The 25,479-nt window shown below is 49.9% G+C and overlaps 1 protein-coding gene across 1 annotated transcript in view; it reads left to right on the top strand.

Moving 5' to 3' along the window:
- The first annotated feature begins 24,837 nt into the window (after positions 1 to 24,837).
- HAPLN2 (hyaluronan and proteoglycan link protein 2) overlaps positions 24,838 to 25,479 on the top strand; it is a 69,528-nt gene continuing 68,886 nt past the window's right edge. Inside the window, exon 1 of the mRNA XM_086946365.1 lies at positions 24,838 to 25,110. The gene's annotated coding sequence lies outside the window, so the exon portion shown is untranslated. The remainder of the gene's footprint in view (positions 25,111 to 25,479) is intronic.

Raw genomic sequence — 25,479 nt, 5'->3', positions numbered from 1 at the left:
TCCCACTCGTTTTTGTGCTCTTGTGCTCTCTGCCCCACTCGTTTTTGTGCCCTTCTGCCCTCTGCCCCACTTTTTTTTTGTGTCCTTCTGCCCTCTGCCCCACTTTTTTGTGCCTTTCTGCCCCACTCGTTTTTGTTCCCTTCTGCCCTCTGCCCCACTCGATTTTGTGCCATTCTGCCCTCTGCCCCACTCGTTGTTGTGCCCTTTCTGCCCTCTGCCCCACTCGTTTTTGTGCCATTCTGCCCTCTGCCCCACTCGTTGTTGTGCCCTTTCTGCCCTCTGCCCCACTTGTTTTTGTGCCATTCTGCCCTCTGCCCCACTCGTTGCTGTGCCCTTCTGCTCCTTGCCCCACTCGTTTTTGTGCCATTCTGCACTCTGTCCCACTCATTTTTGTGCCCTTCTGCCCTCTGCCCCACTCGTTGTTGTTTCCTTCTGCCCTCTGCCACACGCGTTGTTGTGCCCTTCTGCCCTCTGCCCGACTCCTGTTTTATTTTAGAATGGCGCCAGCAAGCTGCCAGCGCCATTCTAAAATAGTTACTAAGTTAGCTTCATCAGGAAGCACTAATAGATGAAATAAAGTAGGTGCTTGAGTTCAAGCTCAAATTCAGTTAAACTCGAGCACCTGCTTCATTTTATCTATTAGTGCTTCCTGTTGAAGCTAACTTAGTAACTATTTTAGAATGGCGCAGGCAGCTTGCCGGCGCCATTCTAAAATAGTTACAAGCTTGAAGCTTGAACTTTTGCCCCCCGGATCCGTTCCGCTCGCGGATTTGCGGATTCGCGGATCGCAAATTTGCCAAAAATCCGCAAAATCCGCGAGCGGAACGGATTTTGCGCCCATGCTTACTTTTCAGTACAGGAGGTTACTAGGGGCCTAGGTTAGTGTGCTAGTGGAAAGGCTCCTGGCCCCGAAGGTGCCCCCATAGATTTCTTTCTTGCCCACCAGGACTTATGGGCCCCTTTACTAATGAATGTTTTTAATGAAATTGCTGAAACCACCCCACTAGCCTCATGGAACACTAACATTATTGTTCCTATATATAAAAAGGGTGACAAACAAAAACCACATAACTACTGACCCATTTCATTGTTGGATACTACAGCCAATCTAATGGTATGCCTACTATTAAATAGGCTAGAAGAGTGGGCAAAGGAGAATAAGATCATGATGCAGGCGCAATATGGTTTTCAGGCTGGTAGAGTCACTATAGACCAGTGCCTCAACCTAGCTATGATAACTGATAAATATACCAGAGCAAAACAAGGGCAGATCTTTTTAGGTTTTCTGGACCTAAGTTCTGCCTTTGATTGCATAAACCACTCCCGCTTGTGGGAGATAATGAAGGAAAAGGTGGTGGACCCAGAACTCACGTTTTATTTGGCAGCTGTACACAAATGCTACTGCCAGTGTCAGGTACAGGAAGGATGGGGAGGGCACCCGCTCATTTAAGATCGCAGGGGTTGTTAGGCAGGGGTGCGTTTTTGCCCTCTTTTCTTTATACACAAATGGGATTGGTGCTGCATTGACAGGAGACATATTAGATGTGCCCACTTTTGACTCCCATACTATACCGTTTCTCACATACGCAGATGACGCGGTATTAATAGCTCATTCGGGGGTGGCTCTTCAACGACTGATAACTGCCTATGCTTCCCAAATGGCTTCAGTGGGTCTAAAAGTAAATGAAGCAAAGTCCTTTGTTCTTATACTAGGTACTCCTGTGGCCAAGATATCGCAATCTTTTGCCCTAGGCCCAAGGAGACTAGAGGTGATTGACTCTTTTTCATATCTTGGGATCCATTTTGACAAAAAAACAGTCATGGGCTAATATGGTGGAAAATAGAGCTCTGGGGATGGAAAGGAGCATGGAAGCTATAAATTCTTTGGCTAAGAGACTGGGCAAAAAACCACTAGCCATTATAAAGTCAATATACCAGGCAAAGACACTCTCTGCAGCCACTTACGGGGGGAGGTATATGGGGAATGGTCCCGGCAATGCAACTCCAAAATTTAGAGGATTGATTTTTTAAGAAAGTACTTTCTCTCCCCAGATCGTGTTCGAATTACATTTACCACACGGAAGCAGGACTACCGTGCATAAATTTTTTTATTAAGATCGCCCTGATACTTTTGCGGCACTCAACATGGTGCAGAGATGCTGTAGATTTAACGCAGCTTATAATTAAAAATTGTATTACTTTGGAAAATGCATGTAAATTCCCTTGGCTTCAGTATGTGAGGGTAAACCTATCTGTCTTAGGTTTAGAGGAATTGTTCACTAGTTTTAACTTGTCTAGAACAACCTCGAAGTACAAACTGAAGGAAATGTTCTTCTTAAAGGCGGCATATGAGCGCCAGGAAGGAAATCAGCAGAATAAACCAGTGATGCTACGTCTTAAATTACCACCTATAATTGTGGGGGATTTCTCCTACTTATGTAACATTGGAAATAGACAACACAGATTTATTTTGCTGAGATTCCGCATAAACTTAATTACACTATCCTTCAAGAAGGTATAGGAGCTCTGACCTGTCGGCATGCCCATGTGATAGGGAGTTGTGCAGTGAGACCTTCATATCTTTTTTTTCTGTGGGCTCTACAAGAAGGAAAGAGATAGATTTATCCTCTCAATCTTAAAGAAGCTAAAGCTTAGGCGATGCCGCCCGGCATTATTGTATATAAAACAACTCGAGGATCCAAATACCTTTTTTGCGACAGCCTCTTTCTTGCTAGCCTGTCTAAGAACAAGGAAAAATATGGCTCGTACTGCACATGAAATATGTTAAGCTGGAATGGCTAACTATGTATGGGCTATTTTAGGATCATATGTAAATGATTGATTGTCATGTTGTTTTTATTATTAATATTTTTATCTAATATGTTTACAGATCTTCAACTAGTTTTTAAAGGACTTCGATGATGCTGTGATTCTTTTTTAACTTGGCTAATCAATTTGTCAGATTCTAACGAAATTCAATTTATTTAACTTAATATGGTTTTTAATGTATTTATATCCTTTTGTACTTTTATGATCTGTAGATAACAAAACAGACCGAATAAAGTCATTCTAAGTCTAAGCCTAAGTCTAACTTTACTATTCAGATTTCACAAAGTTTTTGCCATGTGAGTTTTCATGATGAAAATGTCCATCCATTTCAAGTTGTTGTAAGAAAATTAATTCACCTACATTCATACACTTTCAAAGTCACAAGGAAATCAGGTTTAATGTTAACGAACGACCTAATGACACATCTATTTTTTAACAGCAATTACCACTTCTGAGGAAATATTCTCAGATCGCGAGAAAAAACGAGACCATAGTGTAAACATATGAAAAATACTCTGTGGATTACGGGTAGGCCAATAACTGGGATCTCTCTGTGACTTCGCTAGTTTAAGACACCCTTTGAACACCTTTACTCAAAACCATAAATTCATTGTAAGGTTTAAGATGAATTCATGGCATAGAACCTTGTCAGGCTGAAATAAAAGATCATTAATTAATTTGAGAAACATGTATGAGGTATACAGCTGATTTGCATGTTCATGCTAAACTGTCACTAAAACAGCCCCTACTGAATGTGCTCAAAACAGATTCAAAACCTTACAGATTAATGCAATTTAATTCTATTTCTTTAGGCTGAAAAGCCCGGCAGACATCATATCATACCCAACTGTGGGGTACATAGGCCAAGAGTAAATGGCCTCCGAAATGTAGAAATGAGTAAAATTAAAAAGGAATATCTCCTGTACCTGTTGTGATGTAAATCTATTTAAAAAGGGAGAACCCACATAGCTCCATGGAAGTAATTCCCCGGTCATTTTCATTTGCAAATCAGCATGAGGCCACCGGGTCAACTCAAGTGAACTAGGACTACAACTCCCAGAATACATTAGATTAATTAAAAACCTATGGGGCTCATTACAATGGCAGGCGGACCTGAGTCCGCCCGCCATCGATGCGGTGTTTGGGACCATCCGCCAGACATGTGGCGGTCCCACCACTGCAATTTGGATGCGCCGGCCATACTGGCGGGTGCATCCAGGGCCTTTAACATTGTGGACGGTGCTGCTGGCTGCAGCACCATATGCAATGTTAAAATGGCACGCACTGCATTTCCCTGCCATGCAGTGCATGGAAATTCAGGGGGGTACCATGGGTACCCCCCAGTGCAGCACCACCTCCCCCCACAACAAAGATGGCTCGCTACGGGCCCCTAAATCCCTTTCCGCCTGTCTTTTCACAGTGGGATGACTGCCGCGAAAAGACAGCCGAAAAGGGAAATCCTAATCCTTACGGCGGTGCCGGCACCACCGCAATGCTGACCAATCTTTTAGTTCCGCAAGGCCGGCGGAAAAAGACCGCCTTGCAGAACAGTGGCGGACGTAAAGACCGTCCGCCATGGTTTCCCCCTGCCATCGTAATCTGGCGGGGGGAAAACTGATGTCAGATGGCGGAAGGACCGCCACAGGCCCTGGGGTGGTGGGCCTTCTGCCATCATAATAACCCCCTAAGACTTGAGTATAAGCCCTTGTTGAATGCAACCATCTGGAAGCCTCCTACTACAAATGAAAAGAATGCTTCAATCAGAATGTGTAAATGTAAAAAAGTGAATTAGAAAGTGTTTACTTTACTTCACTTAAAGCTCACTGGGTGATTATTTATTGTAAAGGTTTACTGTTTCCCAACAAAATGGTACAAAAGATACAAAGCTACCTCATTCTGAGTGCAGTTAAAAATCAGCACACAGATCTTTGGAGTAGGCACCAGGGCTTTAAGTGAGATGAAAAAACTGAGGGGTCCCTCACAGGGGCTTGGCCCTTGTAATTAAGGGCGTGGCTTAAAAACACGTAAAAAATCTGTGCTTAGGAGAGCGTGCCACTCGACTGGCATTTTGCTGCTTCTGTCATTGCATCCGGATATCTAATACAAGTAACATTACACCTACAACAAGGCAGAACTATTGGTTAGTCAATAGCTGTTAGTTGCATAAGATAAATAAACAGGAGAAACGCGCAGCCGAGGAAAACAAGATGGCGGCCCATTGAGCGAATCAATCAATCAATCAGTGACACTTATAAAGCGCGCTACATACCCGTAGGGTCTCAAGGCGCTGGGGGGGGGGAGCCGCTACTGCTCGAACAGCCAGGTCTTCAGCTTCTTCCTGAAGGAGAGGTGGTCTTGGGTCAGGCGCAGGTCGGTCGGGAGGGAGTTCCAGGTCTTGGCGGCCAGGTAGGAGAAGGACCTTCCTCCTGTAGTCGCTCTTCGGATGCGGGGGACGGCGGCGAGGGCGTGGTTGGCTGATCGGAGGTGGCGTTTGGGAGCGTAGAAGTTGACTCGGCTGTTGAGGTAGCTCGGGCCTTGGTCGTGTAGGGCTTTGTGTGCGTGGGTGAGGAGGCGGAAGGTGATTCTTTTGTTGACGGGGAGCCAGTGAAGGTCTCTCAGATGTCCGGAGATGTGGCTGGTTCGTGGGATGTCGAGGATGAGTCTGGCTGAGGCGTTCTGGATCCGCTGGAGTCTCTTCTGGAGCTTGGCGGTGGTACCGGCGTAGAGGGCGTTGCCGTAGTCCAGTCGGCTGGTGACGAGGGCCTGGGTGACGGTCTTCCTGGTCTCGGTGGGGATCCACCAGAAGATCTTCCGTAGCATGCGTAGGATGTTGAAGCATGCCGAGGAGACGTTGTTGACTTGCCTGGTCATGGAGAGGGAGGAGTCCAGGATGAAGCCCAGGTTGCGTGCAGTGGCGTAACGAAACTTGAGGGGGCCCCCCTGCAAAGCACATGGAGGGGGCCCCCCGCGGCGCGGCCCATCATGCCTCCCCCCGGCGGCGCATCCCACCATGTAATACTTTGCCCTACCTTGCCCTACTTTGCCCTACGTAGTACCCCACCCATCCATCCATCCACTCATCCATCCACCCACCCCTCCATCCACCCACCCCTCCATCCACCCACTCCTCCATCCACCCACTCCTCCATCCATCCACTCCTCCATCCATCCACTCCTCCATCCACCCACCCCTCCATTCATCCATCCACCCAACCCTCCATCTATCCACTAATCCATCCACCCACCCCTCCAACCATCCATCCACCCACCCCTCCATCCACCCACCCACCCCTCCATCCATCCATCCATCCACTCATCCGTCCGTCCATCCATCCATCCATCCATCCATCCATCCATCCATCGCTCAATCTTCTCGCTGGTTCACATCACGTCAGAGCTGGTGCTGCAGATACTGGGTAGTTCCTCATCCTTGTTCAAAGGATCTCGTTTTACACCTATTATTCATCTTTTGTGTTTCGAAGCAGCCAAATGAAATATAATATTATTAGTTATTCAATTTGCCTTTAATGATGACAGCATTTTATGTTAGCCTGTCACAGAAAGGGTTTTTTCACAGCTATTCACTGGCCTCAAGTTAGGGGGGCTGCTTTCAGCCAGTCCTGAGTGGTAAGGAAGTTGGTACTTGCAGAATTAAAATAACAGTGTGAAAAGTGAATTTGCAAGGAATATTGGGTGAAAAACAAAACTGGCAACACATCAGTCTAATGAGAAGTAGAGGGTTAAAAGGGTGCACCATGATTGTGGAAAACTCCACTTCAGAAAGTCTAATGCATGTAGAGGGGGGTGTTTAGGCTTCGTTTTCCTTGGGAGTTTATGACCACCCACAAATCTGTGAGTTAGTTGACATTCACAAGCTCGTCTTAGAACCCGTCTGTCTCTGGAAATGGCTGGGGATTTACTCCAGAAAAAGGTAACCCTTCCAGGGGGGGATGGGCAAGTTAATTACACTCATCCTCAGCACATGGAGGCCCCGATTCCAAATGTGTCAGGAGAGTAGGAGCTATTTCCAACATAGGACACCATGGGACTTGTAGTTTATTGAGTGCTATAAATGGCAACTATTACAAGTATTTGAGACAGAGTGCTTTAAAATCCCCATGTTATGGTCAAAAGTATACGGTTTCCCTCTGTTAAATTCCAGGAAGTTTGCCATGCCAAAGTTTCAGGAAGGGTGAGCACTCAATAATTACTGGGTGCAATAACTAACACCAAACTGAGGATTCCACCCAAGCACAAACTGGGGTTTGCTCAGGTGCTGAAAACACAATGACCGACTCCTAATCAGGGCCAGAGATTGCATCTACTTGCTACTATTGTACATAATTTTACTGTTTTAGTTGTAACTACTGCACAGTTCTGTGATGCCTGAATTATCCTGATTAGCATGCAACCATAACTGAAATGATCAAATAACAGCAACAACCACAACATTAATAATTAAAAATGAATGTTATCAAGATCCTTAATGCCAAAATAAAGTCATGCAAATGTTATCACTTTTTATTCATGCATACACACACACTCCTCCACATTATCATCTATCACAAACGCTTTCCAGGGTCCACAGAGTCACAAACAACGGGTCATGATCCTTTATAACAAGACTACTAACTAAACTCCTATCCAACACTCAATGAAACGCAGTGGTCTTCATGGTCCACAACCACCTTCCATAACAAGACTCCCAATGTCCTCCTCAACCCTCAATGAAACACACTGGTCTTTACAGTACCCCAGGGGAACACCATTTTGAAATGGCTTAAATTTGAACTTGTTAAGGAACTCTCCCCCCTGTCACTGCGACAAATGACCCCAGTCCCCCACTATCTTAGTGTCCACCGATTCGGAGCCACTTACATTTGTTTTGGACAGTGAAACTAACTCGAGTTTGCATAATGCCAGCAGTCAGCAAAGCCTCATAGACGTTAACGGCTGTTTTACACTACGATTGTTACCTTATGTGTCACAAATAGCTCGGGTCTATCATCTGACTAAATGGATGGGGAATCCAGTTGACGTCGGGTTTTGGGCCAGATCGTGATCAATTACCCGCGTCTCTAGTGATACTTGCCGTTCCTTCTTTGGGGCCACCCTCACCCACAGCCACTCATCTGCCCCTCGATGCCATGTCTCGTTCTCAGAGTGTGATGCACAATGAATGTGACATTCTGCAGCTTGTGAAACTGAGGATGCTCGCGAAGGACACAGGACTCCCTGCGGAAAGCAGCGAATATTTGACTTTGAGGAGGAGGAGGGGTCACTGTATGGACAAGTCTGTGGATCCACTGAAGGATTACCATGAACCTCTGTGGGGGAGACTGGATTCTCGAGAGGGGCACTCTGGATCCATGTGACACTGGGTCGATGAAAGTGAACCTCGATAATTGTCTGGAGCCTGTGATTGGACGTCTTTGAGAGAGACCAGGTCCCTGCGAAACAGACCGGATAGCTGTCTGCAATATAGACTGCATCCCAGCGAAGAGACTGTGTGCCCACATTACCTGCACGTGGTGTGGCTGTGACAGCCAACAGACGATATTTCCTGAGAATGAGAGTGAAGCACGGCATAGCATAGCACCCACACGAGAACCCAGATTGGAAAGGCGCCCAGTGACTTTCCTATGGGTGTTCAGAATTAGACCTACGGGAAGACCCGGCGCTCCATCCAATGACATTCAGGGCTAACACTGCCTCAGAAGGCCTCTACTAGGCATTAATAAATTATTTGGAAAACAATCTAGGCACAATTAGTGGTGAGTCGGTGAGCGTCATCGCGGCCTCTAGAAGAATTTGCAGCACAGTCACAGAGGATAGCCCACGGACATTGGGAAACAGTTTTGTGTGGCAAGAAGAGATGCAATTTTGCAGGTAGAGGGAAAAAACAACTAGTTTACGGCCAGTCAAAATTGGACTATTTACGTTTGTAAACAGCCATGTTGTATTTTTTTGCGCGGCTGTTAGTGTTCGCTGTCTGTTGTTCGGATAAACTCTGAGTATAATATGACTGAGTGTACCTGATGATGAGTCCTCAGTCCTGAGCGACGAGCGTCTGTCAACAGTCAGCAACGTGGGGCTTAAGTTCAGGTTTCCTTTCTTTGTCTTCGGCTCCGCACCCCTGATGCCACACCTTACACACTATAACGGTAACACGCTTATTTGCGTGTGTGTGTCGTCATGACCTGAGAAATGCGCATGTGTTGTCCCTGCCCCCCTGACAAATGTTATGAGGCCATAGGTCGGTGAGCCACCCTCCCCCCTCCCCCCCCCCCCACCTGCCCAGTGCCCCCGCGCCGCGCATACGCGTGCCGGAAGGCCGCGGAAAGGAAAGTGAAAGTCACCAGAGTCAGAGGAGTAAAGTAAACAACCCTGGCTGCCCTGCGTGCCGCCATTGATCCACACCCACCCACCACCACCACCATTAAGACTACTCACAGTGGCCCCGCGCAGGCCCGCACCTCAGGTCACAGCGAAAGGGAAATCAAAGGAGCGACGCGACCGAGCAGTCAAAAATGACTGGTCCAGTGTAGCGCTTTTATACACACTGCTTCTCAGAAGAGCTATGCACTTCTATATGTGTTTGTTTCAATTGCCTTGCTTTGTTACGGGGTAGTAGTTTGGTTATAATCTACGTATTACTCTTGTAGGTGTGCTTAATTAAATGTGCTTTTCTTGGAGATATTTCGTTGGGGTTACGATATTTTTGCAGCGAGATATCCTGCAATGGCTAATGGCAGTTGTGGCATCCAGTCTCAGTCACACACACACTCCAGGCCGCCCGGCCCCGCACCATCCTGCTGCCAGCCTTACGGGGGCCTGGGCCCCCGCCGGGGCCCAGCCCGACGGACGTGCTCAACTCTGCTCAGCCAGCCTGCCAGCCACACACACACACACACACGGGTCCTCGGGCCCCGGGCGGGGGCCCGCACCACCATCCTGCTGCCAGCCTCACGGGCCCGGGCCGGCCCCCGCCAGCGCCCGGCCCGACGTCGTGCTCAACCTTACTCCAGTACCTCTGCTCAGCCTGCCAGCACCACACGTTCCCCGGCTGGGCCCCGTACCGTCTGCCAGCCTCACGGGGGCCCCGGCCCTGGCCATTCTGCAGGGTGCCTCATGGGCCCCGGCCTGGGCCCCGCACCACTGCCAGCCTTGCCCTCACGGGGCCCCGGCCGGGACCGATACACTGCCAGCCTTGCCCTCACGGGGCCCCGGCCGGCACCGATACACTGCCAGCCTTCCTCATGGGCCCCGGCTGGGTCCCCGCACCGCTGCCAGCCTCGCCCCTCACGGGGCCCCGCCCGGGACCGTCCATATTTTTAAAATCCACTCTGTCAATCAAGTCAGTGAGTGGCCCCGGCGGGGCCCCCCCGCAATGCGGGGGTTGCAGGGGCTTGTGTTACGCCCCTGGTTGCGTGCATGGTCTGTCGGTTTGGGTGCGGTGCCCAGGGCGGGAGGCCACCAGGAGTCGTCCCAGGCGGAGGGAGAGGAGCCCAGGATGAGGACCTCCGTCTTGTCCGAGTTCAGTTTCAGGCGGCTGGTCGTCATCCACTCGGCTACCTCTTTCATCCCTTCGTGCAGGTTGGCTCTGGCGGCGGCGGGGTCGTTGGTCAGGGAGAGGATCAGCTGGGTGTCGTCGGCGTAGGAGATTATGCTGAGGTTGTGTTTGCGTATGATGGCCGCGAGGGGGCTCATGTAGACGTTGAAGAGGGTGGGGCTCAGAGATGATCCTTGGGGGACGCCGCAGATGACTTCGGTGGCCTCTGACTTGTACGGTGGTAGGCGGACTCTCTGTGTTCTCCCGTCGAGGAAGGAGATGATCCATTCCAGCGCCTTGTCCTGGATTCCGACGTTGCTGAGGCGCCGTACTAAGGTGCGGTGGCAGACCGTGTCGAATGCCGCGGAGAGGTCTAGGAGGATGAGGGCCGCTGTTTCTCCGTTGTCCATCAGGGCTCGGATGTCATCGGTGGCGGCGATGAGAGCGGTCTCGGTGCTGTGGTTGGCTCGGAAGCCGGACTGTGAGGGGTCGAGGGATCCGTTCGTCTCGAGGAAGGCGGCCATCTGCTTGTTGACGGTCTTCTCGATGACTTTGGCTGGAAACGGGAGGAGCGAGATGGGGCGGTAATTCTTGAGGTCGGTGGGGTCCGCTGTTGGTTTCTTGAGTAGAGCGCTGAGTTCGGCGTGTTTCCAGCTCTCGGGGAAGATGGTGGTGTCGAAGGATGTGTTGATGATGTCTCGCAGGTGGGGTGCGATGACAGCGTCGGCCTTGTTGAAGACGTGGTGAGGGCAGGGGTCGGTCGGTGATCCGGAGTGGATGGAGTTCATCGTGCGGATGGTGTCTTCGGTGCTGATCGGGGTCCAGGCGTGGAGGGTGGTGGTGGGGGGTGGTTGTTCGGTCATGGTGTGCGTTGGTTGGTTGTTGAAGCTGTTGTGTATGTCCGCGATCTTGTTGTGGAAGTATGAAGCCAGGGAGTTGCAGAGGTCTTGCGATGGGGTGATGTCGTTGTTTCCTGCGCTGGGGTTGGAAAGCTCTTTGACGATGTTGAAGAGTTCCTTGCAGTTGTGTGCGTTGTTGTCCAACCGGTCCTTGAATGCTGTTTTCTTGGCGGCGCGGATCAGCTGGTGGTGTTTCCGGGTGGCAAGTTTGAAGGAGGTCCTGTTGTCCGGTGTCGTTTCCCTTCTCCAGACTTTCTCGAGGGCTCGGCAGTTCTTCTTGGAGCTCTTGAGTTCGTCGGTGAACCATGGGGCTTTCTTGCTGCCGGGTCTGCTGGGCTGGGTCCTCAGTGGGGCGAGTTCGTCCGCGCAGTTGCTGATCCACTTCGTGAGGTTGTCGGCGGCCTGGCTGGGGTTCGCTGAGCTGGCAGGAGGGTGCTGGCTCAGGGAGGTGGCGAGCTGGTCTGCTGTGATCTTGTTCCAGCTTCTGCGGGCGGCCTGTTGCTGGTGGTGGTGGGTCGTTGTTTTCTTGAAGGTGAAGTGGACGCAGCTGCGGTCCGTCCATTGAAGCTCTGTGGCGTGGCTGAAGTCGATGTCCTTGCTGGATGAGAAGACAGCGTCGAGTGTGTGTCCGGCGAGGTGGGTGGGGGTGGACACCAGTTGCTTGAGTCCCAGGTTGGCGAGGTTGTCGAGCAGGGTGCTGGTGTTGCGGTCGTTGTTGTTCTCCAGATGGAAGTTGAGGTCTCCCAGGAGGATGTAGTCAGCGGAGGGGAGGGCATGTGGGCTGACGAAGTCGGCGATGTCCTCGCTGAATTGTGTGCGTGGTCCAGGGGGTCGGTAGATCAGGGTGCCTCTGAGGGTGGTGTTCGGGTTGGTGTGGATCTGGAAATGCAGGTGTTCGGCGGTGGTCAGGGAGTTGTCGGTGCTGGTCGTGAGACGGATGGTGCTCCTGTGGATGATGGCGATGCCTCCTCCCATCTGGTTGGCGTTTCGGTCCCTCCGGACGATCTTGTAGCCCTCTGGGATGGCGATGGCGATGTCGGGAGCTGAAGAGGCGTTCATCCAGGTCTCCGTGAGGAAGGCAACGTCTGGAGCTGTGGTGTCGAGGAGGTTCCAGAGTTCGATGGCATGTCTGTGGACGGAGCGGGTGTTGAGCAGGATGCACTTGAGGTGGGTGCTGCTGGTGTTCGGCTTGGTGGGTGCTGGTGCGAGGCAGGTCCGGATGCAGGTGAACTTGCAGGCGTGGCAGCTGAAGGGTCCGTGGGTACGTCGTGGAGAGGCTTGATGGCATTCTGGGAGTCGGCCGGTGTTGAGAGCGGTGAGGGTGGCGGCGGAGTACGTCAGGCGGGTCGGTCAGGGTCTTCGTGGGCCAGGGGTCCTGGCACTGGGCGCGGTCCAGGCGCGGACGGGCGTAGAGGGGCTTACCTTTGGCGCGCCTTCGGCGCACAATCGGCGCGCCCGCTGCGCGTGACCGCTGCGCGTTCGCACGGTCGCCATTTAAGGCGAAGTGCGCGGGTGGGCGGAGCAGCTGGGAGGCGGGAGCGGGGAGGGTACAGAATAGAAAAAGGGGCGGGGAAAAGCGGCGGTGGCGGGAAGGGAGGGCGGAGGGCGGCGAGGTAGGCGGACAACAAGGAAAGAAACCACAACACGGGGGAAATAAAAATTAAACAGAACGGGCACAAATTCTCAACAAAACAAGGAAAACAAGGAAAAAACCAAAGTTATATAAAACAGGCACAAATGTTAGACAAAACAAGGGCAAAAACAACCGCAGCGGCGCCCGCCGGCAATCGGCAAAACGAGGCAGCAGCGAGGCAGAGGGCAGGCAAGGGGCACACGCAGCAGCTGGTGGCCGTGCGGCGCGGGGGTGTCCCACAAGTCTCCCCCGGCGTCTCCCCCGGCTGCTGGCTCCGCTACTGGCGATGCCGACATAGCGGTGAACACCTGGAGCTGACAGGGCGGTACATCCTACTAACGGTGAGGGGTATGGGCGGCCCGGGCGGACGCCGGCACGCCGCCGATCGGATCATCCTACAGCCGGGTGTTGCTACTGCCGCGACTGAGGGGGAGGCTAGTGCGCCGAAAACTCCCATGCATTTCGCTGCTACGATAAGATGCGGTGAGTAGCGGCCGACTGTGTTGGCCCCCCCCTGAATACCTCAGACACAGCACCGCCCGGGGACTGCTCCCTCTTCCCCCAATCTACGCCGACCCTGCTGCTGCATGTACTTTCTACACTGCGATTTCTTCCTCCAACGATCAGACCCCCTTTCACCACCGGCAAACCACTGCTGATTCTTGGGTCACACGGCGTACTGGGACAGTAATAAGCGCGCGACCCCTCTATAGCACAGACCACCGTGGGGCCAGGTCAAAGCCCTTGTGGATTCCCACTTGAACTGCCACACACGATACCTCCACCTACGTACCGCTGTCGCTCATCGCCGACACGCGGGTCCCAACCGGGTGATTTCCTGTCTGTCTCGGATTTCAGGAACAGCATATTACTGGGGCTCATTGATACCCATTTTCAGCTCTCCATCCCTCCGGCATACTCCACGGCTGTCTGACGCGGCATGGGCCACAAAGACTTGAAGCAAAGCCAGCTCTCGTTTGAGAAGCCAGCGGACGCAAACAAGGGCCCGTCACCCACCATGGCGACAGGCGGCCAAAACCCATCCACATCCGTAGAAGATACGGGACAACTGGGCCCCCTGGTACAGGAAATGCGGGCAGGGTTCAAGGTGTTGGACATCCGTTTTGACACCCTAGACAAACACATGGCTGATCTGGGGGCTAAACTGCAAGTGCACGACCGACGTCTGGATGTGGTGGAATCTCTAACATCCGACCTGGAAGATGGCATGGCTCTTACCTGAAGAGAGTCGACAGGATGGAGAGAATACTTAAAGAAGAGGCAATAAAGAACGAGGATTTGGAGGCCAGGAGTGCCGCAATAACATCTGCCTTGTAGGCGTTACGGAGTCTACAGCGACTGGACGCATGGACAATCTGGTCGAAACTATCCTGATAGACCTTTTTGGAAGGAAAACGTTCACCCCAAGGTTCGTGGTGGAACACGCCCACAGGTCACTCGGCCCGAAAGACATGGCTTGGTAGTTCGGGCTGGACTGTTCCCATGAGGCACAGGGTCAAGGCTGATTTGCATATAGCGAGTGTTAGAACTGGCTATTTCTGGTAGGCTAAGGCTGACGCCAAAGCCAGGCAGAAACCACCATTCTAGTCAGGGCAAGGAAGTCACATGCCAAGATAACCTCTGCTCACCCCCTTGGTAGCTTGGCACAAGCAGTAAGGCTAAACTCGGAGGCAATGTGTAAAGCATTTGCGCCAGCGCACAACAGCAACAACATACTAGGCACACCACAGAAGAGACTCCACACAAGGTTATTATAAAAATAACTTTTGTATTGTAAAAACATATCAGATAAAATCACGCATATACATTGTGCCAACTGGCACGGGCAATATTCACAGGGATTATGTACACCAGACAGGGCCACAAGGGCCACTGTCATATTCAGATATAGCACTTCTAGATAAAATGAAGAATATAAAATCACTTCTAGAATGAATGTAACATAAAATAATAATCAAAGATAACAACCAGTAACCACTGGTAACAGGAACCAGGACCTTACTAGGTCCACCTGTACTAAGAAAGAAGAACCACCTAAGTATCACACAGCATTAGGGGTCTAAGAAAGAATACATTACTCATGATGCAATAAACCTACATTCAGAGGAGTAGAAAAGACAACCACCTAAGAATAACCACATTTAGGGGCATAAACCAGAACACCTTACCCATGATGTATGAACACATTCAGAGGAGTAATAAGGAGAAACACATGATGCCTAAACATTCAGAGGTGTTAAGGATAGAGCACATGATGCAATAAAATCACATTCAGGGGTGCAGCGCAAGAAGACACATGATGACTAAACATTCAGAGGTGCAGAGCATGGAAAGGAAGACACATAATGCATAAACATTCAGAGGTGCCATAACATAAGTCAATAGCGCAAAAACACACAGTAGGCAATTTCTATTAAAAGCATAGAAAGCACATTGCGCCAACACTACATAAGCCACCACCTGTGGCAGTCCCTAGGCCAACCGGCCTTGATGGGGCAAAGATGCCCTGGGTCCAATGTCAGGGCGCGCTGCCATGCAGCGCCAGTCCAAAGTACAAAAAAGCCTAAACGTGGCAGGTGCCCACAAAGTGCTGGGCACCTGGGCATCGCAATAAAATAAACTGCGACAGGGTCCTCACTGACCCTTGGGCGCAAACTGCGCCATGCTGGAGCCACACAGGCTCTAAAACAAACACTGTGGCCAAACGTTGGAGCCCTCAGGCTCTGCAAACAAGGCCCCCTCGAGCCTTCTCCTGGCTCTGGACAACGTTGGGGCGACCCGCTGCCAACTGGGGCCACCCTGACTCTGCGCCGTTCACGGTGGAGTCCCCTACGGGGGACTCTAATTTCTCAAAATGCCCCCAGAGCCTCTCAGGGCTCTAAATACGAAAAATGGGGCGGGGAGCCTCTCCGGGCTCTGTGCACGTTGGGGCGACCCACTGCCAACCGGGGCCGCCCATGAAGCCTTCTTGGCTTCCTACTCGCGTTGGGGCGACCCACTGCCAACCGGGGCCGCCCAAGCACCCACTCTGTTGGAGTCCCTCTCGAGGGACTCTGAACATCAAGCGCTGCCCTGCTGGGGCAGCAGAAAGGGAGGACAGGGCCCAGGTCACGGGGGCGGCACCGAAAGCGTGCCCGACATACCCCCCCCAATCGCCTCGATCAGAGCCCCACTCACCGGCGGTCAGGCGCTCGCCGGTTCTCCTCTCCTCTCCGCGGCGGCTTCTCTCCTTCTCTCGTGGCAGGGCTCCCTCGACACACGGGAGCCCTGTTCACCGCCCATCTTCCTCCTCGCCACCACGCTTCCTCTCTCCTCACCCGGGCAGCCTCTCTCCTTCCCTCGGGCTGCGGGGCGGGGCTTCCGGCCGGCCGCGCTGGGATTGGCCGGCCGGCCATCCACTTCCGGGTCGCTGCGGGCAGCGCAGCGGCCCTTCTCCTTTAGGCAGGCAGGCGGGGAGGCATTTAAAATATCGGCAATACCGAAATAAAATAAAAGTACAAATAAGCGAGGTGGGCACTCGCAATGTAAATAAAGTGCTCCCAGCGCTATATGACGACCCACAGCGCTCTCAGGAGCAGAGATAAAGCGCTCTTAAGCGCCAAAGGAAATCCAAAGCGCTCCCTGCGCCAAGAAAGACGAATCCAGCGCTCCCAAGCGCTATAGCCAAGAAAAAGCATTTCAATGTGCTTAGGGGGGCAGAAAGTTCAGCAAAGTCCCCCCCTCAGCCCAGGCAAGGCAGAGGGGTCCCCCCAGGAGTCCTCCAGGCATCCAGGAGCTGGGCAGCGCCCACCCCTGGTAGATTCAAGTCGAAAACAAGAACATTTTGGAAGGGGACACAGCCCCTTCTTATACACAGAAAAAGCCTTTGAAGTCCTTGGAAGTCCTTTGAAGCAGGCAGTGTGAGAACCAGCTGGACTGGTTTAGAGGGAAGTCCCCTTCAGTATCAGGGACAGAGGTGTCAGTCGCCCAGCGGGAGGTGGAGCCAGCTTTGTAGTTACACAGGAACAGCCCTTCACTATCAGGTGCCATCTCCTCCCACTTCCCTGGCAGCAGATGCTGCCTTTCATCCATGGGCTGACTTCAGACAACCTCCTGGGCTCTCCAGCCCCTGTCATCCTCAAACCAGACAGTCAATCCACAAGCAGGCCCATGCACTCTGGGCCAGGCTCACCAGCCAATCACACGCTAGCACCAACTTACACAAATATTCCAACTTCCAAAAGTAGTACTTCTAGACTAGACACAGTCATGCTGCATACATCATTTTGCAGCATTCATTCTCACGAGTTCTCTCATACCAAACTCGCCCCTGCACTCCCCACGCATCAGGAACTACCATGGGCATACATATTCCCCATTCATTCCTATGGGAGGGCAGGTCACTCACCATTCATCCACAGAGAGCTCAAGCACTTTACACTGTACCACAGTGAAAAAGTGCGCAGAGGCCTAAAATCACCAATACCAGGTTCCATAAATAGGCTAGGAAAACGCAAAAAGTCTAGGGGTGAACCTGCCCAATGGGCCGGGTCCAACATAGAACTGGCTATTTCTGGTAGGCTAAGGCTGACGCCAAAGCCAGGCAGAAACCACCATTCTAGTCAGGGCAAGGAAGTCACACGCCAAGATAACCTCTGCTCACCCCCTTGGTAGCTTGGCACAAGCAGTAAGGCTAAACTCCATGAGGCACAGGGTCAAGGCTGATTTGCATATAGCGAGTGTCTGACCTAGGGTGATGTGGAGTGCAAACAAACAATGGATTTAGGCCCAGATCTTTGTACTGGGGTGAATGTAAGTCATTGTTCTGCATTCTGTCCATCAACTGTGTTTTTTGCACTCGGCCCGAGACCCAACCCATCATTGCCAGAATAATGAACTTCCGAGACAGAGACACTGCATTGCGGATGGCCAGAGAGAAGGGAGAGCTCAACTGGCAGGGCTCCAAACTGTCTTTGTACCCTGCCTTTACCACTATGGTACAAGACGCCAGGAGGAAAAATCAGGGAGTTAAAGCTGCCCTTAGGAACTTGGGACTGAAGTACAGAATGTCATATCCCGCCAGGCTACGTGTGGAAATCAACAGTCGCTCCTGTATCTTCGAAAGTCCGGCGGAGGTGCAGGATTTCTGCCATATTTACAAGCTCAACAAAAGGGCTCACTTGACTCTGTTGCCTCCTCCCCCTCTGAGTGGGTCTGATGCCAGTGCGGATCTGTTTTCCACGTCCGGCCCCGGCTGAATATATATCCTTTAGAACATTGTCGCAGCAAGTGTTCCTTAATAGTGTCTCATGATGCATTGACATTATTTGTTCTTGTCACTAGACTGTTGGATAGCGAACATCCCCCTATTTGGTGTACACCTCTAACCTGTGCTTATTGTGTTATCATATACCCCAAAGGTTTAGTTACACACACACATTGTCTGTTTTGGGTACTGTGGGTTATTGTTGGCAACTGGATATTGCCTTACCGACTGGGTGGGAAGGCTGTGTGGGGGTTGGCGGGATGGGAATTGTTATTTTTGCATTGCACTGAGCTCAGACTTTACATGACCATTGACACATCGGCAGATTACGGATGTAGGCTGTTCTTATTTATTGCAAATATCACGCAGTTATGGCACACGTAGGACACGATACTGGCCCATCCACCATTACCCTGGCTACATTGAATGTTAGAGGCCTGAACGACACTCGGAAAAGGCGGCAGGTCCTACATTATTTGAATCGGCACAAAGTAGACATTGCACTGATACGAGAGACTCACCTCCCCCAACGGACCGGTCCCGGTTTGCAGCCTCATGGGGCCCAAACTGTTACTTCACTAACTATAGCAATTACGCCAGAGGTACGGCTATCCTGGTCCATAAGCGACTCTCCTTCATATGCCATTCTGTCGTGCATGACGACTCTGGTAGATTTGTTATTGTGGAGAGCACTCTTTACTATTACAAGATTGCGCTAGGATGTGTATAATGCCCCAACACTGACTCCCCTGATTTCTTTCATAACTTTTATACAAAGCTATTACACCTGGGGCCCATATCCCTGTTACTGGGAGGGGGTTTTATCGTTAAATTTGACCTTCTTCTAGACAGTAAATCAATGGCTCCTGACCCGAAACCTAGAGCAAGCAAAGCCCTGCATTCTTTGTGCGACCGCCTCTCCTTAATGGACCTGGGACGGGTACGTGACCCAAACCACACCACACATACGCACTACACGGGTGCAAGTAATACTTGGACATGGCTAGACTACTGGTTAGCCTCCCCTGAGTTCTCCGGATGGTTCCACAGCATACATACATTGCCCAGGTCTTACTCCGACCATCCTCCAGTGCTGTTGGGGTTGCTTATTCCCCGCCCTGAAGGGTATAAACGGCAGTGGAGGTTCCCGACACGTGCACTAGATGACGAGCAATTTTGGGAGGAACTCTATGTAGCCATCGAAGAATACTTTGATATAAATACGGGCTCGGTGGACTCTGTGGCGGTACTGTGGGAGGGCTTCAAAGCCTACATGAGCAGCGTATGTATTTCAAAGAGTGATGGGACACTAAGGGATTTACGAAACACACTGTCCCGATTAGAAACAGACCTGACTATGCTAGACGCTTCACAAAGGACGACTGCTGATCCCGGGTATGACATCAAGAGGGCAACTTTACTCCTGCAGTATAGGGAAACAGCTGACAAGGAAATTTTATACATGGGTAAATACCATAGCGCCAACGTTTACGGAGAGGGGGATCGTCCAGGCAGAATCTTAGCTCAGATGCTTAGACCTCCCTATGCGAAAGCATATGTCACAGAATTACAATCAGTTTCAGGTCACACATTCACAGACCCCCTGTGGATACAGGAGGAATTCCTGTCTTATTACAAAACACTATACACTCCGGTCAGGAAGAATATCTTTCAGAAATAGCATAAGTTTACCTAGAAAAATGTATGCAAGATTTATTAGCAGAACCCATAACTACTGACAGCATACATGAGGCCATTGATGCATTGAACACATCCATAGCCCCTGGGTTAGATGGCTTCACGCCCGAGCTTTATAAAGCATACAAGGACTTATTGACCCCACACTTACTGCATGTCTACGCAGAGGCCCTAGAGACCCAGCAGCTCCCTCCTACTTTGAGAGAGGCTGTAATAATATTGCGTCCAAAGCCCGGCAAAGATCCTCTCCAATGTGGCTCTTGTAGACCACTATCATTACTAAATTTAGACTATAAAATTCTAGCGAAAGTATTGGCATGTTGCCTCTCCCTCCTCATGGAATCTATAATTTCCCCAGCCCAATCAGGATTCTTTCCACACCGATCCACTGCTTTCAATCTTCGAACCTTGTTTAACACCCTACATAGATTAGACCCAGAGACGCCCGCAGCGGCGATTTTACTGGATACTGAGAAAGCTTTTGATTCCCTAGAATTGCCTTTTTCCTCTCCGTGATGCAGCGCATGGGTATGCCCCAGGGCTTTATAGCAACTACGGCCCTGCTCTACACATGACCTACAGCTAGGCTCCGATAGAACGGGACACTCTTTGCCCCGATTGATCTATCATGCGTAACGCGTCAGGGTTGCCCCCTTTCCCGCTTAGTATTTATTTTAGTAATGGACCCATTGATTCAACACTTCCAAGAAAAACAGCTCCATAGAGGTTTGGTATTTAGGACAGGCCCCTTATTAGTCTCATTATATGCAGATGACACAATTTTATATGTCTATGACTCCCAAACAAATCTTGACCCATTACTTAGAGAGATTCTCCGATTTGGCAGTTTTTCCGGCCTGAGAATCAATTGGTGTAAATGAGTTGTCTTCCTGCTCACTGTAGGAACGAATCGTTGGGCCTCGGAATTCCCATTAGATTGGTGAGCTGATTCAGTGAAATACATAGGAATCCACATTCATCGAGCTACCGAGCAGATAGTGCGCCGCAACTACGGGGTAGCGATTTTCCAACGGGAGACACGAATAGACTCCTGGCTTAAACTTCCACTCTCAATGGCGGGACGCATAGCCCTGATAAAAATGGTAGTTCTCCCCAAATTTCTGTATTTGTTTCGGAACATTCCGATCCCCTTAACCAATAAAAGTTTCAGCACTCTGCGGTCCTTTCTGATCAAACTAGTTTGGGGAAACAATGGCAAGTGATGACTCTTCCTTATGAACCGGGTGGATATGGAGTGCCTGATTTGCATCTATACTATCTGGCCGCACAGGCCAGCTTGCACATGCCTGGTATCACCCCGATGCTAGAATTACTTACCTCCGCCCTGAATCTGACTTATTCTCCCTGATGTGCTTGCCTCAGTTCTACCCTACGGTATCCCCTGAGTTCCCGAAATCATTCAGCCAGTTTACACCACCAGCTGGGCATGGCTTAAACTAAGTAGAATCACACACATGAGCACTTTATACTCCTCCTCCCTTCCTCTACCGACTGCTCACTTATTACCCATCACCTCCGAAAAGCTAGTCCAAAAGACTTGCGCCAAATTCAACTTCCATACAATGGGAGATCTCTTTCCCGCTGGCCATATCTTTGATCTGGAGGATATGCCCGTGCTTTCGGAGGCTACGTTCATGGATAGGTTTGTGCTGGCCAGATTGCGATCAGCACTACGAGACAAGTTCCCAGAATACCTGCTAGAACCACCTTCCTTTCACCCCTCTAACATTGGTGATAACCAGCGAAAAGGGACTACACCTCATATCACAGATTTATAAGACTTGCTCCGCTGCGATGCCAAGGGATGACACGAGGGTCCGCTCCGCCTGGGAGTCCGATCTGGACACTTCAATCACAGACGAGCAATGGTTAGCATGCTGCAGGGTCACTGGAACGGTGTCGTTAAATAGCAAACATAGACTGCTGCATTTTAAATTCCTACGCAGACTCTATGCCACGCCCGCTGGAACACACAAGATAGACCGCTCCAGACTACACTCATGTCAGCGCTGCCAAGCACCACACGCAGACTTCGCACATCTGGCCTGGGGCTGCCCACGGGTCCACGATTTCTGGGTGGAAGTCCACAAACTCCTTAGTACAATGATCCACATTCCGCTGGAACCGCTGCCAGAGATAGCGCTATTGGGGTATGTGGTACAAATCCCTTTAAAGGTTTGTAGATTTGCTGCTATTTCCTTACTCTTAGCTAAAAGAGAAGTTGCGATATTTTGGGGTGGTAGGAGAGCACCGATGACAAAGGGATGGCTGCAAAGCATGGTAACTTGCACAACGAAAAGTGATATGTATGCCAGTACCATTCCGGCATCTTCTAGAACCAGAGATATTTGGGGCCCATTCCGTACTTTCCTGACCTCACAGCAGCAACCCTCCCCTACACAACAAAGTCAGGGTAAGGAACCAACGGGTGTGGGCTGAAAGGGTCATTGCATTCACAAATATGCTGTTGCACTGTGTTGATGCTGTGCTGTAATATCATGCACTGATGAATATATTGAACTGCCATTGTTGTGACGTACCTACTACATAATGCCATTGAACTCTGTGCTCTGCTTTCTCCTTTCAAAATGTCCTAAATAAAGTTATACATTTTTTTTTAACTTGGTTTTGTTCTCTATATTAGAACCATGTGGTGAAGCTCGGCAGGTGCTAGCAAATCTTTGCGATTGCTATCACTTTTTGGCAGATTTTCTTCCATCTTGAGCTGTTGGTGGAGAATGGTGATTGCACATACGCCATGACACGATGCACCATTCATTCATTGTATTCTATATAGCGCTTACTACCCCTGATGTGACGTCATCATTCCCTGCAGCCGTTGTAATCAGCAGCCATTGTTCCTGCCGAAGTCCCTATCAGAAAATGGCTATCCTGGCTGCAGGCCACAGAGATAGCTTTGATAAATAGCTCAGTGAACAATCAAAGCACGCAGGCCACATCACACCCACACCTCATTACGCCTCCCACTACTGTGTCAACATTACAGGTAGGGGAGCCAGCGCATTACAAACAAAAGAGTAAAATTTCCTCTTGCTTGCCATGGGAATGCTCTATGCCCCAGGAAGGCAGAAAGACTCTTGGGGCTTTACGGGTGGGGAATAGGCCTGATATCTGAAGGTACCACTGCATCAAAACAGAATTCTCCCAAAAAGTATCCACGGTGTATAATGAGCTTTCTATCCCCTGTAGAGGATCGGGAAAAAAGGCTGTGGGGCCATGTAAAGGTCCAGGTCAGGCCTGATGTCAGGGTGGGCCGCCCCACTACCGTATTTTGTTTTCTAAAAAAAGAAAAAAAAACGAATCCCTGGTATTAAGTGGGCTTTCTGGTCTTCTGGTGGTGACAGATTGGTTGTATCCCTACAATGTGCCCCTTCCCACACTTGAAACCTGGGCGAGCCACCAGCACCCCTTTTTTAAAAACAAATGTTCGTATTTTTTAGTAGGCTTTCTTCTCTGGGATGGCAGATTAGGGATAAACCCCACCCAATCTACTGCCACCTTAGGGGAAGCAATATAAGTGCTGGGGTCATTTTGGGGCAAGTCATGGCCCGATGCCTGGGTGGCCCACCCTCGCCTTCTTTATTAACTATTTGTAACCTGGTGTCTAGTGGGCTTGCTGCCTACCCAGGGTGCAGATTGGGTGTCTGTTCCTGGGGTGCAATGCTTTTTTAGATACTGCCTACAGATTATTTTCTCTCTCTCCTCTCTCTCCTCCCCTTGCTCTTACTTCTCTCCTTCTTTCCACCCCCCCCCCCCTTGTTCATGTGACATACCACTCTCTACCTCTGCCCGATTGCCTTCCCAGGGCATCATCTACTGCCCACCACGGCCATCTTGGAGACCATACCAAGAAGGCCGCCTTTATGTGCACACATGGCGGCCATCTTGGAATGCTGCATGAAAAAACGTTCCAAGATGGGTGTCCCCACAATAGCATGCACCAGCTGCCTTCTTACAATAGCTTGTGCCATAATTATTGGCTTATACAACGTTTTTTGCTAGAATATAAGACAACAAGCGTTGTTAGAGCCAATAGGCCTGCACCGTTGTATTACAGGCAAGACCCATTGGCTTTTCTACTGCTTGTTTTATTTGTTTGGCACTGTAGCTGGAATTTCTGTCATTTCTTTTGTTGGAGCTTCTGTGCAAGCATCAAATCTATTTGATTTGCTAATTATTGTCTTATTTTCCTGTCTGATACTCCAAAAAGCCAGCATACAAGGCACCCTTCAAATAAACTGGCAATCCTGTTCTTAAATAAAAAGTGGAGATGTTGGCAGAAGAGACCTCTGCCAAAACGTTGGGGATGCCCAGTTTTGTCCAACCTCTTAGACCAATAGACCGAGACATACATAAATACGTACATAGCTATGATCATACATAGATGGATGCATAGAGCTCCTACTCTGGGGGCTGACCAGGGAGCAGTCATGACCCTTCTACAGTGCTTAGCGGTCTAAATGCATATGCAGTGTAATGCCATGCGTTGTAATGGCATTGCGGAGTAATGATAGCTGCGTTGCGATGGAATGCGTGGTAAAGGTATTCGTTGTAATAATTTCGTTGTAATGGTTGTTTACCATATTTAACAGTCATAATCTCATTATCTTGGCATTTGAAGCAGACTAAAATTGAAGGGGATTTATTTAAAGGTGATCTTTGGAAAATGCCCCTTCGCAGTCAAAATGGTGGGCAAAACAGATGTGCTAATAGATACAGTCGCATATCCCACGCCCACATGTTGACATTTCCCCTGAAATCTCGGGAGTCTGCAGATCCAAAGAAAGCCGGGCTTGTTATTGACAGAACTGCTTGCTGACCAGAACAATAAGGAGAAAGGCGACTGCACAAAGGGAAATTGTACTTCCTGCTTTCTTGTGTTTTCCGAAGGGAGGTGAAGGGCAGACACACAGTGCGATAGCTGACCGCGCAAGAGGGCGGGTGCGAGATTAAACAGGTGCAGCGCGTAGAGCAGGTCGCGGACTTCGAAGACAACCAGAGAAACTAGTGAAATCAAAAATTATTAATTGATAAAGACCTTTTGCACCCCTATTTGTTTCCCAAAAAACACTAAATACGTAGAGATGGGAGATGGTTCATGAACAAGTCTGCTATTCTTGATTGTGGCGGTCAACAGAAGACGCGAAGAAGGTTTGTTGGCCAACGACTCAACACCTAAAACCTCGGTCAGGTCTGTAGAACCTTTTCGATATATCAAGCTTTTGTGGAGGTGTTTCATACTTGTAGGAATCTTTGAGGTATGCCAATTAGGGCATGTGGACTGTAAACAAGTTAATATGCATGCTGATTTAAGATAGTTCAGTACATATGCATGTTTAAAAGTTGACTTTAGATAATGCATGGATAAACCATAGAAAGCTAGGTTGATCTCTAGATTTCACAAGTTGACTTTAGATAAGAAATACTAGAATATAGTAAAGGGAATGTTTACTGAAAGGGTTATGTGCACATTTGAGCTGGCTGATTATGTACAGACTGATACATATTTATATAGTAGTTACTATTCATGGATTAAGTTAAAACAGAGGTATACCCAACA

The sequence above is a fragment of the Lissotriton vulgaris genome, chromosome 12 (genome assembly GCF_964263255.1).
Source record: "Lissotriton vulgaris chromosome 12, aLisVul1.2, whole genome shotgun sequence".
Taxonomy (NCBI): Eukaryota; Metazoa; Chordata; class Amphibia; order Caudata; family Salamandridae; genus Lissotriton; species Lissotriton vulgaris.
Note: the sequence above shows the minus strand (reverse complement) of the source record. Positions and strands in the feature narration are given on the sequence as shown.